The following is a 17,043-nucleotide window of genomic DNA, read 5'->3' as shown; positions in this document are numbered from 1 at the left end:
ATCCCCAGCCCCCTGTTCTGTAATTTTCTAATAGCCTTGTTTAAATGACTCATCTTTATTGCTGCAGCTGGACTGCAGCACTATACAAGTGAAGAAGCTTTCTTATAAATGTAAATCCAATTCTTGTTCTAGGTAAATCCCTTAAGTATAAAGTATGTTGGCTGGGTACTGTGGCACATTCCTGAAATCCCAGAAACTTCAGAAGATTGAGGCAGGAGGATCACAAGTTCTAGATCATCCTCAACAACTTAGTGAGACCCTAAGCAATGTAGTGAGATGCTGTCTCAAAAAAATTAAAGGGGCTAACGATGAGCTCAGTGGTAGATAAAGCGCCTGTGGTTTTAATCCCCAGTACCAAAGGAGAAAAAAAAAAAGGAAAGAAAGAAAGTATGTGTTACCTTACATTACACAGGTATGCTGTTATTAAATTCTGGACCCTTATTTATAAGGATATATATACCCTACAGAAGACTGTCATATGACCGTCTTCAGAAGCTATTGAATGGCTTCACCTTGCTCGATCTCCTCCAAAATCTTTACTTTTTTTTAATCAGTTTGTGTCCATTTTGTCTGTTGTCTTAGAATTGCTTAGTGTTTTTTTCCTACTGATTTCTCTGAAGTTATAATAATCATGATTACTTTTATCCTAGAATAAAAATTTTAACCAGGTGTACACATGTATAAACATTGTTTTCTAAGGAATGATAGTACCACGTCATGAAAGACTCAAGTGATTGAAGTAAGATGTTACTTTTTAATTTTTTTACAACAACAATAAAAATAACAACAGCTTGAGTCAGAGATTGGAACAGAGTAATGGAAAACAAAGAGATGGTGTTAATCTGATATCCACAAGTTTACATGTAATCAGATAGTTTCTCTATGACCAACGCCCTTAATGGAAAATGTTCTCCCCTCTCTGGTTTCATTAAAGTGGCTAATAGACCCTGCTGAACTTTTAGTACAAGATGTAAACTAGAAAATAGTTATACAAGAACATGATTCATAGATTAGGAATCATGTTTTTTGTTAAGGTGCTCTAGCACATTAAGAAATTAGATTAACTCACTATTAATTTCTTTACTTATGGCACATATAACAAAAACGTTAATTCTAGCTCAGCAAATGAGCTACAGACTAAAGGGCAAAAGAAATGCAATTGGATATTTCAGTTTTCCTCCTAGAAAGAACACTTTGATCAATAGTAAATTTCTAAATTCACAACTATGCTGACAGGCCTGTAGTGTATATTACTTTACTATACATTATTTAATCAGATAAATAGAATTTTGACTCTTTTTTCATTTCTAGAGCTGAAACCCAGGTAGGGCCATGCACATTCTAGGCAAGCTCTGTACCACTGAGCTATATCCCTGCCCGGTTTTTTAGAGACAGGGTCTTGCTAATTTGCCCAGGTTGGCATCAAACTTGCAATTCTCCTGCTTCATCCTCCCCATTAGCTGGGATTACAGGCATGTGCCACCACATAATAATTACCCATGGATTTTTTAAAAATACAATTATAAAGATTTTTTTAAAAAAATCTTAACAATTATACTCTATTGAAAATAGGATGTGTTCTAAGAATCTTGTCAGTTCCTTATAAGACATTAGATCTGTCAAAACGTTCAAAGTTGATATTTTGTCTTCAGAAATGTAGTATTGTACGGGCGCCTTGGCACAGACCTGTAATCCCAGCAGCTCCAGAGGCTGAGACAGGAGAATCTTGAGTTCAAACACAGCCTCAGCAACAGCAAGGTGCTAAGCAACTCAGCGAGACCCTGTCTCTAAATAAAATACAAAAATGGGCTGAGGATGTGGCTCAGTGTTCGAGTGCCTCTGAATTCAATCCTTGGCAAGTCATTCCCCCCCACAAATAAAATCAGTCCCTATGAAATAAGTAGACTTCATTTCACTAATGGATCATGATATGTAAGTGGGGGAAAATGTGACTAGTGTCAGTGAGTGACTTTTGATATGGAGCACACAGGTAGTTTTTCTTTTAATTTATTTTTTTCTAATTTGTTATATATGATGGCAGAATGCAATTCATTTTATATTACACATATAGAGCACAATTTTTCAAGTCTCTGATTGTACACAAATTATTTTCACACCATTTGTGTCTTCACAAATGAACTTAGGGTAATGATGTCTAACTCATTCCAGAGTATTTCCTACCCCCATACCCACTTCCGTCCTCTTCTTCCCCTTTGCCCTATCTAAAGTTCCTCCATTCCTCCCATGCTCCCCACCCATCACCACTATGAGTCAGTATCCTATATCAAAGAAAATACTTGGCCTTTGGGTTTTAGGGATTGGCTTACTTCACTTAACATTATATTCTCCAACTCTGTTTATTTGCCATGATTTTATTCCCTTTTATTGCTGAGTCATATTCCATTGTGCATATATACCAAAATTTCCCTACACATTCAACTACTGAAGGTCATCTGGGTTGGCTCCACAATTTAGCTATTGTGAATTGTGCTTAGATAGTTTGAAGAGCTTGCTAAAGCTATGGAATGATGAGGGGATGATGAGGGGATTCCATTAGATTCTAATAGATTGATAACATCCCTTTGAAATAATAAAAGTTAAATGGTATAAAGCTATTTACAGTCAGAACACTATATAATACCTACTTATTATATTATCAACTTTATTTGTATTATCTCATTTAATCTTTACAACAGTGTTTTTAGATTGGTCAAATTATACCCCAGTATTATAGTTAAGGGAATTAATGTTCAGTGGGAGGAAATGCTTTTTTTTATTCACCAACATTATAACAATAAATAAAATCTTAATACAGAAAGTTTCACTTTAAAACTAATTTTAAGCTTGCAAAATCCAGTAAGATAATTTATTTCTTTTCTTTGTTCCAACAAAAAGATTTCTTCATGACCTTCTCTGTGCCATGCTCCATGAACATAAAAGTAACTGACTGCTCTGATAGCATTCATTGTAAAGAGAAGGATAAACAGAAGTCAGGGTTGAAGGGCATTCCAAAACTAACAGAAGAGGCAGAAAAACATACTCAGTTATACATTGACTCTGAAAATAAGGTAATTCCTTTCTTCAGAATTTTTCTTACAGAAGAAATCTGTAAGTTTATCAATAGAAGAAAAAACATGCTGGATTTGATGTCTTCCAACTCTACTCTAGGTATCTGCCACAGTTTTCCTACTGTGAAATTTTTGGTTTGGAGTGGTACACTATCATAGGGTCACCTGGTAGGTCTCTGGCCTCATGTACATTCTCTTGAAAGTCAACATTTTAACTCTAGAGTTGCTGTTTGTAGTAAGGAGATTAATAATTGCTCTTGGTTGTAGCCTATATGGAAATCTACACAGTCAGCTACTGCTGTAGTCATGTCCTGGTTATATGAAAAGGACTCAGGTGATGAAGGGCTGTGATTCATTGCTACTAAACAATTTTAGTAAAGTTCAAGGTCTTTAGGTCTAAGTGTAACTCATAAAACTTACCTCTTACCTGTCAGCTTCTCTGACAATGTAAATAAAAATTTAGAATTACAGCAAATACAGAACTCTGCACAGAATCACCTTATTATAAAAGGCAATTACTTATTATAGTAGGCAACAGAACTCAACCTACAAGGTAAAAGCTTACTTTTCTTTTGTAATTTCACACAAATTTTGATAGAAACACCTTTGCAGCAGAATAGTGCCTAACACATTTATTATTATTATTATTATTATTATTATTATTATTATTATTATTATTGTTATATGAATACAATGAATGTAGGTAAAGAAACTAAGAGTAACTGATTCAAGTTAGTGTTATCTGCTAAAATGTTTGATATGATATGAAAGTACTTAGATTTTAAGATAATGTCAAACTAATTATAAAAGCAAAGTTAATATGGGAAGTTACAACTGATTTCAACTATTCTAAATGTTCTTCTTGAGTTTTCTTTACAGTCAGTTAAAAGCCATATGGGAAATTATGTCTACTTGATTTCTAGTCCTTTCATAACCTTTGTCTAATTTTGAGCCCAAATTTATATACCATACTTTGCTTTTTGGAAATTTAGTTACTGCTAAAAATTAATTAATCTTTAGAGAACAAGACGTGTCACCATTCAAAAATTTTCAATAAACTCTGAAAAGAATTCCAAAAGAAGGGCCTTGCAACATGACTACAAAGTGTTGGGTGCCTGAGGCAGATTCCCAGAGCCAGCCTATCCCCCCCCCATAGGGTTCATATACAACTCAATCAATCCAGCACCACAACTATTATATACAGCTTAACTCAAATCATCACCTCAATGGTTCGCTGGCAGCACCTTTCAACCATTCCCTCTGGCAATATGCAGGGCATCATTCTGACTTTGGCTGTGGCTCTCAATAGGTTCCAAAAAATTTGTGCTGTTTTAAGTCACTACCTTTGTGCTAATTTGTTACATGGGGATTGAAAACTGACAGTTACTGGCATTCTTCTTTAAACGTGGGGAAAATTGAATCCAATCAGGGAATTCCTCTATGTTAAGTCCCCGGCCCGGGAAGATCCCACCTGGATTATCTCTGTGTCTTCTTGCTTCTGCATGGAAGGGAGCTTGTGTTAGTAGCCGCGTGGCTTGCCCAGCCCCCTCCTGCCAGAGATCTTGATAGTTCTGAGCATCTCTCCCTGTCCTGAGGTCTGTCCCTGTCCGTTCCCATGGGCCGCTGTCCTGCTGATGAGACAGCCCAGTTCCTTGTGGGCCCCTGTGGATGCTTCATGAGACAGAACATGTGCTCACATCTTGCTGAGGTCATTCCTTTTCCATTTTCAGCTTCTTCTGTGGTGGCTGAAGGATCATTCCAAGAAGCTCCCTGGTGGCTCTCTGAAAGGACTGAGAAGACCTACAGGCATAACTTGAACCCCTGGTGTTGAGTGCTGGGACCTTTCCATCTTCCTGAGATTGCAGTAAAGGGCTGTACTGCTGCACCCCTTCAGCTCTTTGTGCTAACCTCCAGAGCAGCTATCTCTTATTTTTAGCACCTTTTGCCATCTGTACAGGATGAGGATTTCCCACATTGACAGCTCTTTCCTCAGTTTCTCCCTCTCTCTCCCCACCCTGAAATTTTACTATAAATATAAAGAAGAAAACAGTTTTCACTTCAACACTTTGCTTAGTAAACCCAACTTGTAAACTCACCAATGACAGGTCCTACCTCCTAAAGGACTGCAGGGAACCATTTTCCTAAGCTTCTGGCCACGGTGGAACAAGGGTCTCCCTTCCTGCTGTTCCAATAACATGAGGATTTCTTTCTTCTGAGCATTCCCTTGCAGTCCTTTTAGGGTCCATAGTTATAGCAGTCTTTAAAGCAATCAAGGCTTTTAAAATTATTATTATTCTCCTCAAAATTCCAGCAGGCTTAGTTTACCAGCAGATTCCAAAACACTTTGCACATATTTGAGGTTTTATTATGGTAGCATGGCTGGTACCAGAATTTATATCAGTGTTCTGTTGCTTCCATACCTATTATCACAAACTTAGAAACTAAAAAAGGACCCACTCCTTACCTCCCAGTTTCTGTGCACCAGACGTCTAGCAGGACTCAACTGGGTTCCCAGCTCAAGGAGTTACAGCAGGAACAACTGAGGTCCCGCTGGCCTGTTTTCCTCAGGAACATCAGGTCCTCTTCCAGGCCCATTCTTGGGACTGGCAGAATACAGTTCCTTGCAGTTGCAGACTAAGGTTCCCGTGTCCTTCTGGGTATTTGGGCAGCAGTCACTCTTGGCTCCTTGCAGCCATTCTCCAATCCCTACTTATGGTCCTCTCCATCTTCAAAGGCCAGCAATAGTGGGGCAAAATACAGTTGAACAAAGATTTTCCCAGACAGTCACCCCCAAGTTGGGTTTAGTTCTATAATCTTGCTTCAACTGGGACTTTATTTCATTTACTTTCATGTGTAATAAATGAGCTCCTGATACAACCCCCTATCATGAACTTTACCATGATGGTCCCTGCTCCCATCTGAGCATACTTTGATTATGCTATTTCTCTCTACAGGTTCCCGTGTGGCATCCAATGGCAGCACCTTGGTTCTCCTGTACTTCAGGAACTGGGCCAGGTTTCTTTTATGTAACTTGTGTACATATCTAAAAGTCCTGCTTTTTTCTTATCCATTACAAATTACAGACTGAAGTGCTAGGCACTTATGTAATTGGAATTTCTAAATTCTTCCAGAAGCAAATAATGAATGCACATAAAAATAAAAGTAATAAAATGTTCTTCATTGATTTCACTTTAAAGTTAGCCCAATTAAATTAACAACAGGGATTATAAAATCAGTTCACTACAAAAATTCTATCAAATAAGAAATGTATCTTGAGAAGATTTAACTGATGCCAATTATTAATTTACAGTAATTATTAAATTATTTTTGCAAAATGCTCATATGCTTCAACATATTTTTAAAGCACATTAATTAAGCAAAAATAATATCTGCTTTCTTCTTTGAGAGAAGCTCCTTCTACTCATGATTGCAGAAGATTAAAAACTATTTGCTTTTAACCTCCTCAGATTAAAAGAATGTAATCAGAGACAGAATGACAAATTGATTAAAATAAAAAGCTTTTTATAAAACTTGAAAAGTACTATCATCTTGTTATGTATTCATTCATATGAGTAATGTTCCATTTGAGGTCAAACAAAATATTTTCCAAAAGTTATAATTTTCTGTTGAACTACTATATTTCAAGTTTCTCAGCCTTAACTTCTGTAAAAACCATGTTATGTTTAATAAAAATGCAATTTTTAATAAATACAGAATCTAACACTGAAAAAGTTACAGATGGACAGTTGTTTTTATCTTGTGGTTTTCCTGTTTATTTATGTTAAACAGTATGTAGAATTAAATCAATAAAAATGGAAGCTGTTTGAATCAGACCATCCTGATTCTAAGGTAACACAGAAGATCAGCTTTCTTTAAAATGGACAGAGAACTGGTATATGTGTGCTTTTGTTTTTTCTCTGGTGGGGAATTAATATGAAATATCAAGTTTTCAAAGGTTTCCATTTGTGGTCTTTAAAAAACATAGCTGTAATTTTGTGAACCTTATGCCAAAAGCAGTGGGATTTGCCCCCACCTCTGATGCTGAGCTGTCCTGGTCAACTGCCTTGGCTTTTATAAGATGTGACAGGAAGCTATGTGGGGCAGTTTCAGAATCTAGACTTCACCAGCTTTCAGAGCTTTTCACAACCTCCTTCCCCACTGCCCCTAGCTCTTGAGGAACTCTGGACCCCCAGAAAAAGAAGAAGACCCAGTACCAAATTTTAGGGTCTCTCAGCTGCTAAACTACTCATGCAGTGACCTCCCCCGACCCAGGGCAGCTGCATGAGGGAGCCCAATAGGCATCAGAGCAACCAGTTGGACACAGCATTGTGAGAAGTATAGGTAAGGGTTGTTTTCAGCCACTAGGCTTCAGGTTAAGGGATTCAGTGCAGCTACAGAGTACAAAAATCTAATCCTCCACCAAAAGCTGGTACAAAAAATGAGTCCTCTTTCAAAAGCTCCACTTTAACATAGCCTTCTTTAGCAAACTTCTTTAGCCACTTTAGTGCTGCCCAAAAATCATCTTATATTATGTTGGCCTGGGTTTTCCTCAGAAACCAATCATAAATAAGGATTGGAGCTCAAGAAATTAATTTGGAGTTGAAATAGGGAAGTGAAGAAAGTTGCAAATCCATCTTACAAAGAGCAACCACAGCTCAGTCTTCCTGGAAAACTTGGAGACTTGTGGAACCTGTCTCATAGTCATTGTTTTCATGTGCCCTCATGTGGCCCAACAGGGAGCTGGACAGTGGCAGATGATTTGGGAGAATACAATCATCTTTATGAGAAGAGATGTTATTTCTTTTCTGTTCTTGATTGTATCAGAATCAGTGTTTCGTATAAAACTATCAGAAAATGATGCCATGGGTTTTAAGGTCTGGAACACAGAGTTGACACTGACTGGCCTGGGCTTTATATCTGAGTATGCATATGGGAAAGAATGTATGCAAGTTGGACACTGTGGCATGTCTGATGAGGACCACTGGCTAGTGTGTTTAAATAAAATTACATGATGAAGGTTTAATGAGGTGTCAAAAAAGAAAGAAATATACTTTGCATTCTAAAGCATAAATATACTTTGCATTCTAAAGCATTTATGCCTTTGATGTAAATTATATTATAAAATATAAAATTATAAATAAATATATAAAATTATATTATAAAATTATAAAATATTATAAAATTATAAAATATTTTTGAATTCGCCATTTCAATATTCAAAGTGATGTCAGGACAAAGAGATAAGGAGCAATTTTTCTTCCAGAATGTATTGCCGAAAGTTCTAGCTAAAACACATGCCCCCAATCTTGCAAAATCAAGATTTTTTTAATGCAGCATTTTTCACCAATCTAATTCCAGTTACAACCTATCTTCAGATTCCTTCTTTCCTAATACTTTCTCAATAGAGTCCTCCAGATTTTGCCCCAGGATGCAAATGAAATAAACATATCCCTACAATTCAAGATCACACAATCTAGTTTGAACATATTAACACCACATCGGAATGTTTCCATGTCATATAAACTAGCAAAATGCTAACAAAACCACTCAGCTAAAAACTACCTAAAATTTCTAATTTCCAATTATATCTGCAATGCCAAAAGCATTGCCCATACCAAAAAATTAATAAATGTTTGCTAAATAAATAAATGTATGAATAGCGCATATTGGTACTATATGAAATAAAGGCAATCACATGAATGTTGATCAGCAAGTCTATCGTAGTCACAATTTTATGTAACATTATTTAATGGGGGAAAATAGCATATATGTGTGACATAAAAGTGGTGGGAATGTGGGAAAGTTTGATAGAGGTCAATGCATGGAGAGATCTCTAGATCTTATAAAGCATGGAGAGATCTCTAGATCTTATATAGAAAAGGAGAGCTACAGTTGGGGTAGATAGTGATAATAGCAAAATAATATGCCTGGGAAAAGAATGTTTACAGAAACAATAGAGTTAAGGGAGAATTTTAAATATATTTTTAGAGATAGTAGAACATTTTTGAGAAAACAAGGTCATAGAGGCCTTAAAAATATTTATAAAAGATGACAGGAAGAACGTTCACTTAGAAAAATGCACACCTGACTCTCAAGAGTTTTTTCCCTATTAGTAATATAAAATGTGAAGTGACTTGAACAGATAGTGTTGCCATTGATAGGATTTGGGAAGGAGTGATCAGTGGGTCCCACCAGTCATTCAGTGCAACATGACTTGTACTTACATTTCTGTTCTTACAATCACTCTTTCTCACATGTTAGGCCCTTATTTTCTTTTAATTGAAGAATAGGCCTGAATAACATGCTCATTAGTACTGATGAATAATGATTTAATTGCTTTCTTATTTGCATCTAATCACATAAAGGTCTTTAGCACATCCAATATTTAAGATTGTCATTTTTGAGGGAATTAAAGTTTGTTTTTCTGGAGAATTCAATCATATTTATTATTTTTAAAGATTTTATGGTTAAAGTAAAAAGAAATATTTCCTGATAATAAAGAGTACTAATAGTATATGTATGTATACGTATATACATAATATATACATAATATATATATATATATATATATATATATATATATATATATATATAGAGAGAGAGAGAGAGAGAGAGAGAGAGAGAGAGATGGTAGTTTCACTTCCTTCAGGTACATTTCCGAAAGACAGATTGCTGTGTCATGGTAGTTCTATATTTTTTCATTAATTTTTATGTATTTTAAACATTTATTTCCCTCAAGCCTTTATTAGGTGGCTCTTGTTATCAATTAAACTTTTTAGAAATTAAAAAAGTTTAACTAGACTATTTCATGAATTAGTAATTGTTTTATTACAAAAACTGCAATTAAGCTAAACAACAAAAATATAAATGTATGCATAATTTATACAAATAAAGCTACATGGCCTGCACAGTGGCAACCGCCTGTAATCCCAGTGGCTAGGGAGGCTGAGGCAGGAGGATCCTGGGTTCAAAGCCAGCCCCAGCAATGGTGAGACACTAAGCAATTTAGTGAGACCCTGTGTATAAAAGAATACAAAATAGGGCTGAGGATGTGGCTCAGTGGTTGAGTGCCTCTGAGTTCAATCCCCAGTAACCTCCCACCTCCAGTAAAGAAAGCAAGAAAGCAAGCTATGTGTGTATATAGTAATGTACCAGTTCTGCAGCAGGCCTAAGTCAGTTCATTCTATCAGGAGATCCCTGGTTTTATGCTCTGGGCTCCCTCAGCAGCTTAATTTCCAGTGTGGCTATTCTCCTAGTAGCCACAGTGCATAAACCATTTGGAAAAGAGAGCATCTGTTCTGCTGCTATTTCAGGCAACAGAGAAAACACTTTTTCCCCCATTGTGTGTCACTCACCTAATGAAAACAGTGTGGATACATTCTTTCCATCAGTTAAGATGGTAGTGCTCTGGTAAATTAAAGGGGAATGAAATAGAACCAATTGAGCACTTAGGGTTCACCTGGAGTTAACAATGGAATCCATCTCACCCAAAATCTGTGGCTGAGAATGAGAGAGGGAGGGATTCAGAAGGAAAGGAGCAGTTAATATTAACAAGATAAAGACAAATGATTGGTGCAAGAGGAACAAATGTCCACAGCAAAACTACATAAAGACAATGGGCAATGGTGCATGGCTATAATCCCAACAGTTTGGGAGGCAGGAGGATCTTAAGTTCAAAGCCAGCCTCAGCAAAAAAATAAAAAATAAAATAAAATTAAAATTAAAATAAAAACCCAACAACAATAATGACAAAAGTACACAAAGAACCTGAAGGGTGTTACTTTAAAGGTAAAATTCCTTAACAAGCTTTCTCAACAGTGGCAAGACCAGCCTTTTACAAAAGTTCTAATCCAAGTGTATTTTCTGTTGTGTACATAGGAAATGCTGTTATTTTAATAACATTGGGCTGCCTAAGAGACCCCAACAGGAACTTTTACAAATAGATTCTTTTATTGACTAAGTGGAAATTTAGTAATGAAATTCAAGTACTCAAAGGTTCTTATTAGAAAGGCTGGTGGCCAACTGTTCTCAATCTCTGCAGAGGATGCAACCAGGGGACATGTGTTTTGTTTGGAGCATGAAGAGTTTATATATAACATAAGGAATCTAAGCAATTTTTTTCTGTGAATGGGATTATTAAATCATGGGTGTGTTGTTAAGGGAAGCTCTGAAATTTATCTCAAGACCTAAATAATTTTATTTTTTAAACTAAAGTTATTCAGGGAAATTCCATTTAAAGGATGACTGGATAACTTTTTACTAAATATTTAATAAACATTGATCTTTTTTAAGGTTGATATTTTAAGATGGAAGACAACAACCATGAATAGACTAAAATAAGACAAATGTTTTTCTAAATAGAATTAAATCCCCAATTCCTTGCTTGGAATACTGAAACAGAAAAAAATGTAAATGATTACAAGTTATTAATACAACAAATGTGTGTAAAAGTCAGCTTAAAATTGTATATTAAAATAGTCACCTCTTAAAATGTATTCAGCATATAAGCACTTTGGATATAGGATTTTTAGAACACGGGACTAAAGCCTAAAATGATCCAGGTTCTTCCAGGTTCTCAGAAGGTGTAGATTTATTTACTATAGTTAAAGCCTAATTAGTTCTCAGGGGATGGTGTATCTTTTAAACGTCTTTATTGCCACCATATTGGTTTTCTGAATAATCAGAAACTTCTGTTGTGATTGTGTACTGGTGTTTGAACAGAAACTCACTGTAAGTAGAAACAAATGACAGCAATTGCTAGTTGTCACTTGAGCAGAGTGCATGCACCAGAGGGGGAAGAAAGAACTTGGTGGAATATTCCTAAGATGGATCATCTGACCCAGTCTTGAGGACACCAACAGGTGCCTCTGTCCCTCCTCTGCGCTCGGTGCCCTCGGGCATTTCTTGAGCTCTTGTGGGCATTCTCACTGCAGAGGCTGTGAAGGAGGGCAGAGCCCTTCCAGCTGTGCGACTCAACTTCCTTGGCCACACGCACACTGTGAACACAAGCCCTGTCCCCTCCTGTCGGAGCTGTGCTCCTCCTGCACGATTCCCTGTTCCAGCTGACCAATTTTTCCCACCATTTGCAGGTTGATGTTTGAGATGCCACAGGAAATGGGCTTAATTGCCATTGCAGTCCGGCAAACCCAGGGCAAAGGTCAGTCATCTTTTGTTGTTTTTCTTTGCTAAAATCTATGATTCTCTTGGCCAGAGAGCCCACTGATCTTGTGTGCTGATCACTGAGACAACTTGAGTTGGAGTCTTTCCCATTTTCACAGCCCTCTGAAATGGGGCCAGAGGGAAGGAAACTGTGTTGGGAAGCATTAGCCTCAGCAGAATCAAAATACTCTCTCAAACGGCCGTGTAGGTTGGTCACTCGACATTTGCTTCTGATGGCCTTAACAACCACAGGCCTACATTTTGTAAATTCTTCTCTCTGATGTGTTCTGGTCTTTGCATTTGTAAATCATAACTGTGTTAGATTTATTTTCCTGAAGGTCCTCCCGAGGGTCCTTCTGTGTCTCTAAGTATCATGTGGAAGGGCTTCTCGCTTGTGGATTCCCACCCTTGCCAGCACTGGAATTTTCATGAGGTGGACACTAGATCAATGATCTTTTGCAAAGTAACCACAGAAGCAGAGTGCTGCTTGGGCCTCTTCCACCCGCTGATTGTGGAACAAGAGCCTGGATCCTCCAGAGCCCATGTGCTGTCTGCCCCAGGTTCCTTGCCCAGTGTCTGTAAGAGACACCAGCAGGTAGGCCCTGCCCCTCCTGATCCCCAGCCAGGCTCTCAGAGGCTCATGTAGCTTTTTCAGAAGAAGCAGAGAAATAAAAATCTGTTATTTTACACTTATTCCTCTTGAACATAGCTCAATAAGAAAAAAAATGATTCAAACTATGGGACTCAGTATGGTGGATTTTTAAAGACATTCTAAAAGAACTTTGATTAATCATACTTCTCATTTTGATCATTTTACTTTCCTAAATTAAATTTTAAGAAAAGTAACAACTCAGAGAGTTAATGTTAGGGGTCACTTTTTAAAAACTACTTTCTTGAGATAACCAGCATGTGGTATACAGTCCCCCCACTTGAAGCAAACTGCTGTGGTGTTTAGTAATGTTAACTGGATTGTGTGGACAACCCCATAACAAGATCACTTTGAAAAAGTGGCTTGCAGAACTTCTCCTGTATCAGTGTAGATTGCTCCAGTTTCCCAGCATGTCTGTCTTCACCCTGTGACGGGCAGTGAGAATGAGGCAGGCCGATGTTCAGACACTGTACGATTCAGTCATCAAAGCATAAATGATATGCCACAGGGCATGATGCTAATTAAGGGAAACCCTTTCATCAACACAGCTTCAAGTTTTACAGTGCCCTTCTGATTATTGAGTTCACCCCAGAATATGCAGGCATGTACTAAGTGGGGCACTCTCCCACCTCAGAGCGTCCATTTGGTGAAGCACTAGATTCCCAATGGTCTATGTTCCAGGGCGGGGACGGAATGCCTGGCTGAGCTCCATGGACTGTACCCTTTCTACTGTGCTGGTCTCCATCCCCCTGAGGTCTCAGCTGGGACAGAGGATTCCGTTTGTGCAGCACCTGATGTCCCTCGCCATTGTGGAGGCAGTGCGGTCCATTCCCGAGTATCAGGTACGTGTAGTTCAGCTCCCTCTTACCTTCTTATTGAGCCTGCAGAGCTCAGCCTGTTTGGTTTGTGGCATATGTTTGCAGAATTGGCAGCTGGACTTGAAACTCCACCTGCCCTTTGCTGGCTGCAGAGTGGAGTTTTACGAGCACCACCAGGTGTCTCTGCTAGCCCTGTCAGAGTGCCTGTGTCCCCAGAATGCTCTGTCCTTCCTGTTTGTCAGCTTTCTTGCTTTCCTTTTTTCTTTCTGATGGAGTACTGGATGGGAGCTATTTTTCTGTGTTTTCTGTTAAAAAGTCTTATTTTATGGACTAAAAAAAAACCCTTCTCGTTTCCAACCTGCATTTACCATTGTCTCTGCTCAGCAGAGCTACCCTTTGTCTACGGTTGACTGAGTTCAGCATCCAGGGTTGTCAGTCACTGTCTTTCCCAAAGTAAGGACAGAGGTACCTGTGTCATTGTGACTGAGGGATGCTTTGGTGGCAGTTATTAAAAAGACAAGGAAAAGAGGATGATGATAACTGGAGCCTTTCCTTCCCTGCCTCCCCGCATGCCCCCCTAAATGTTCCTGCAAATATTTCACATGGATATGGAAAGGAGGTCCTCCCACTCCCTCCCACCTGCAGTTCTCATGATCGTATGGGTTCCTGGAGCAACATTTTAGGAGCAGGACTCTCAGAGAAGCTGAGGTCCTCCACTGGTATTCAAAGAAAAGTCCTCTCCATTGCCTCTCACCTGCCATCCCCTGTGGCCACGACTTCATATGCACATGTGTCTCTGCTGTCCCCTGGGTGTAGATAATTCCAAAGTCTGTGTTCCCCACATTATGCTGACGTATGCTTATTACCAGACGCTCAGTGTCCCTACTGTCTGTAGAGTTGGGGGATCCTCAGACAGTCACAGACCTTCAGGAGCAAGGTCTGCAGCACCTGAGCTGCACACTTCTCAGAGGAAGCTTCAGAATCCAAAGCTCCATCATGGGAGGAAGTATTGTCAACCGAGCAACAGGTAATGAGGCTTAGGAAAGTAAGTTAAATACTGAGACTAGAATCTTAAATGAATCTGTTCACCTTTTCAGGGCTTTGACCTTGTAGCCTCACTGGTTAACCTAGCAGCATTCTTTGATCTCCTTCTGTATACAGGGCTGTTCCAAGTTCTGGGGGCAGCAGGCTGTGGGGAGGGAGAAGGCTTGCCCTCCGTGGTGCACCTTAAGAAACTTCTACTACCAAGGTTCCCAGCCTGTTTCCACAGTCATTGCCTCAGCACCCCTGTGTGTGTGACTTGGATTTTGAATTGGATTTATTTTTAATATAGCCTCATTGACCTACATAGAGCCACTATTCGATGGTTGAAATGGCCCCAGCTATGTAGAGTTCACTTATCTTGTGACCTTCACCAGGGTTTCAGCTGGCCCCTAGTTAGATGTCACATCAGCGTGGAAACCAAGACCAGACCCAGGCACATCACTGCAGGGCCCACCTCCTTCCAGAGCTTCTGTGGGAGGCCTGCTCCGGCTCCCTCTGCTCCTTCTCTCTGTGACGTCTGCCTGGGCTCTTGCCCATCCCTCCCCGCATCCCTGCTCCTCCCTCTCCTCTGCATCTTGAGCTTCTGCTCATCCTTTAAGACCCAGCTCAGGGAGGTGCCTTCCCCGAGTGTCTCAGCGGTCACTCCTTCCACAGCTTGAGAGCACCTTGAGTGTCTGAAACACTTTTATGACATTGCTTTGAAGCAGAGTCATGTGGGCTCTTGTCTGTCTCCCATGAAGTTCCAGCTCTTTGAAGGCAGGATTCCTTCACCTTGGGTCCCCACAGTACTGAGCACACTGCTTTAGCCACGGGAGGATCACAGCAGCTGTTTGAATAAATGATTGGGAAAAGAAAAACTGAGAACATGGCCTGTCTCTTCATCTAGGGATAGACGTTCTTGTTTGCCCTCATGCGAACCCAGAATTTCTTAAGCTGCTTCATTCCCATACAAAATCGGAAAACATGAAGCCTAGCCAGAGCTGGCGCTCAGGGCCAGCTCAGAAAAGCTGCCGCCCACCAGGCAGAGGAGCCATGTCTGAGCTATGGGAACTCTTTTGTCCTCCTGTGGAGGCAGAGGCTTGACTGTGCCATTGTGGGGACACAGGTGGCAGGAAGAGAAGAGAAAGAAATCCCTTGGAGAATTGGGAGAGTGACAAAGGCTCAAGTCTCCAGCTCACAGGTTTTCTAGAGGAGCCTCTCAACCTTAGGCCTGTTGATAATTTGCTGACATATTTGTCCTCGGGCAGTGCTGGCCTGAGGGGACATGCAGCAGCAGCCCCGCCTCCGCCCACTAGATGCCAGTGCACTGTCTCAAGCTGTGACAACCAGGATGACAGATGCGTCCCCACATTGAGAACCCTGACTCGATGCAGAAAAGAGACATAAAGGTCCTTGTCATTGAAAGGTCCCGTTGTGAGCATCCCACATCCTATTGGTGCTTGGGCTGCTCCTGCACTTCTGCTCTCAGCCCAGGCTGCTGTGCTAGGACAGCAGAGCTTCTAGAGCAATGGAGGTAAGGAACCTGTTAGAAAGGAGGGCTTCACAGGAGCAGCAGGCCCCACGGCGCAGTGTTGTAACCCAGGCCTGGCTGTCGGGGAGGCCTGGTCTGAATCCCAGCTCCGCACTTCCAAGTGCTGGAACCTCAGTCAGCCTCATAATCTTTTCCATACAGATGAGACTAGTCCCAGCAGGCGAGTTTTGTGCTGAGAAGGGGCTTGGTGCTGTGCCTGGGACACAGTGCAGGATGATGAGCCCCGCGGAACCTGGAGACCACCAGCTGCTCTCTGGTCTCTGGCTTCATAGTGCCCAGTGTCTCTTTCCCAGCTTCAAGTCCCCAGAGGAGCCTCCTTTACCCCACATGGCCAGATCTAGCTGCCAGCCTCAGGTCTGAGCCTGGTGGCTATGACGTCCACATGGTCCAGTCGTGTCTCTGCTCATATGGGTGGTGAAGGCCTGGGTGGTCTCGCTCAAAGCAGTATCTCCTCTTGGTCCATTCTACTGTGACCAGGGCACAAACAGATCCCCAAGATGGAGTGGCAATGGACCAATGACAAGTCCACTTCTGTTGTCCAAGTTGACTGTTGGCAGATCTTCAGGGTTTTCTCTAATAACTCAGTAAAACAAGTCCCTCCTCTGGGTCTTCATAGCATTCTGCTCAAGACACTTCTACAGTGTCTCAACAATGTGGCCTGAATTAACATTCATGATGCTGGTAATTCAGGGCCATGTTGTTTCTTGAGCACCATCTTCTGAATGGAGTGAACCCTGAGAATGCCTTCTCTTCCTGCCCCCTGCACCTAGCACG

Source organism: Ictidomys tridecemlineatus, unplaced genomic scaffold (assembly GCF_052094955.1).
Source record: "Ictidomys tridecemlineatus isolate mIctTri1 unplaced genomic scaffold, mIctTri1.hap1 Scaffold_113, whole genome shotgun sequence".
Classification (NCBI taxonomy): Eukaryota; Metazoa; Chordata; class Mammalia; order Rodentia; family Sciuridae; genus Ictidomys; species Ictidomys tridecemlineatus.
This window is presented reverse-complemented; position numbering follows the sequence as displayed.